Genomic DNA, 2,500 nt, shown 5'->3' with positions numbered 1-2,500 from the left:
GAGAGAAACAAAGTTGAAGTTATAGAGAATGAACATAACCAGGGATGAACTGTAAGGGAAAAGTAGACGTAGATGCATATTTAAAAAGAGATGAGACACAGAGATGGTTAGTCAGGTAGAGATCTAAACAGAGGCATCTTAATGGGTACAGTTACATTGATATAAACCTGCGCCTCTTGATAGGTAGACATTTAGAAGTGGATAGTTAGACATGGATTTAGAAATACAGTAGAACGTCAATTAGAATTAGAAAGAATACAATAGGATTTATACATTAGAAGAGAGTCAGGCATACATACACAGCCAATTAAAGACGTATAGAGATTCATAGCGAGAAATATACTGATCAGATAGTTAAAAATAGAAAGACAGATTAATAGAGAAAAATACCCATTATTATTAAACATACTACTACTGTTACTACCACCACCACCACCACCACCACCACCACTAGCACTACAGTTACTCACTACTACCACCACCACCACCACCACTAGCACTACAGTTACTCTCACCACAAGTACTGTCATCATCAGCCACATTCCACAGACAAATGGCACACCAGTTAACCCTTTTGGCCGCCCACTCCTTTAACCTGTTCCTAGCAACGCCAATATATGCAAGCACGCACGCCTTTTAATTACAGTGAACTTCTTGTGTGGTGCCGCCGCTGTGTTTTGAAGCAATCAGGTGGAATTGTCACTATGTCATCCTTAAACACCCTAATTACTAAGGTGATGGGGCCGAGCGACGTGGCCTCACCCTCTTCTTAAACAGGGTGATGGGTGGCGTGCACGTAAGGTTGGTTAGTCTTGTTGCGAATTAAGAAACTGTTTGCTCTCTCATCATCTCTATTTTCAAAGGCAACAACGATGACTAACCAGGTTCTCAAGAGTGTTTCTTCCTAATATGTCACTAGAATTGTGTAATGGTTAGTCTTGTGTATTAAGTAAGACCAGTGCTCAGAAGCGATTTCCTGTCTCTCTACGACTGTTTTCAAAAGCCACTGAGATGATTAGCCTGGTTCTCAGGAGTGTTTCGTGTGTTCGTAATGTAGAGCTATTGTTAATCTGTCATTACAATTGTATAAACACACTTTAAAACTACTGGAACATCATTTAGAGTCTTGGAAATAGTCGGGGTGAGACGAAAAAATGTTTCAGAATGTGGTTCTAAGGCCCGTATTCAGAAACGTTTTCCTCTCTCACCACGAATATTTGTCAAGGCCACACATATGATTAGCTGGGTTCTCATGAGTGTTTCTCTAGTTAACTATGTAGAAATCTTGTTAATCTTTCTCTAGAATCGTATAAACACCCTTAAAAACGACTGTAATTTCATTAAGAGCTTTTGGAAAATAGTAGAGATGCGGCGCGGAAATTTCGTAGAAAACAGTCCTCAGAGTCCGTCCGGGATTTCATGGCTGGTGGTGGTGGTGGTGGCGGCGGCGAGTGGGGGGAAGAATTGCTTGTCACTTGCAGGTCTTGCTCATGTTTCTTGCTTAGCTTTGTTGTGTATTAGGAGTCGTCCGTATGTGATTTCATGGTTGGTGGTGGTGGTGGTGGTTGGAAGTGGCGGGAAATGTTGCTCTTGTTGCTTGTTACTCGTGTTTACCTGTGAAAATATCTTATCAATATGTTTGTCTAAGGATAGATGGATGGAAATTGGTGCTCTGTGTTGCTTTTTGCTTGTGGTTCCTACGTTGTATAATACTTTGTTGTGCCTGTGTGTGGATGAGTTGGAAGTGTGCTGGTTAGTCATTTGTGGATTTGTTTATTATTCAGATATTGTCAGAATGAAAGCGTCTTTATTAGCATGCAAGTCTGAAAGTGTGCGTGCCTGTTAGTCTTTGATCGTTCAGCGGCTTGTGTGTGTGTTTGTGTGTGTGTGTATGTGTGGGGGGGATGTAGGCTTTTTTTAATCCTAATCGACTGTATCAGCTGTGTGTGTGTGTGTGTGTGTGTGTGTGTGTGTGTGTGTGTGTGTGTGTGTGTGTGTGTGTGTGTGTGTGTGTGTGTGTGTGTGTGTGTGGGATATAGGCCTTTTTTTTATCCTAATCGACTGTCTATCAGGTGTGTGTGTGTGTGTGTGTGTGTGTGTGTGTGTGTGTGTGTGTGTGTGTGTGTGTGTGTGTGTGTGTAGGGTAGGGTATGGTATACGCTTTTTTTTTTATCCTAATCGACTGTTTACCAGCTGTGTGTGTGTGTGTGTGTGTGTGTGTGTGTGTGTGTGTGTGTGTGTGTGTGTGTGTGTGTGTGTGTGTGTGTGTGTGTGTGTGTGTGTGTGTTTTATCGTGGCCAACAGGTTGCTGTCAGCGCCAAGTGATCGATTTCATGGTTCCCGGAGCGAGTGAGCCACACGCCGGCAATTTATCTGTATATTAATCTCCGTGTTTGTGAGGCGGCTTCAATATTTATTCACCTGTTTTCTTATTCGCTTTACCCTCTGTTAGTTAATTCTTTACTTTATTATTCATTGATTCATTTATTTATTTACTTTT

General features: G+C 41.7%; 1 protein-coding gene across 1 annotated transcript in view; it reads right to left on the bottom strand.

The window, feature by feature from the left end:
* Positions 1–833: 833 nt before the first annotated feature.
* LOC135113235 (mucin-5B-like) overlaps positions 834–2,500 on the bottom strand; it is a 14,384-nt gene continuing 12,717 nt past the window's right edge. Inside the window, exon 11 of the mRNA XM_064028421.1 lies at positions 834–1,614. The gene's annotated coding sequence lies outside the window, so the exon portion shown is untranslated. The remainder of the gene's footprint in view (positions 1,615–2,500) is intronic.

Source organism: Scylla paramamosain, chromosome 25 (assembly GCF_035594125.1).
Source record: "Scylla paramamosain isolate STU-SP2022 chromosome 25, ASM3559412v1, whole genome shotgun sequence".
In the NCBI taxonomy this organism is placed as follows: Eukaryota; Metazoa; Arthropoda; class Malacostraca; order Decapoda; family Portunidae; genus Scylla; species Scylla paramamosain.
The sequence above is the reverse complement of the archived record's forward strand: the minus strand, read 5'-3'. Positions and strand labels throughout refer to the sequence as shown.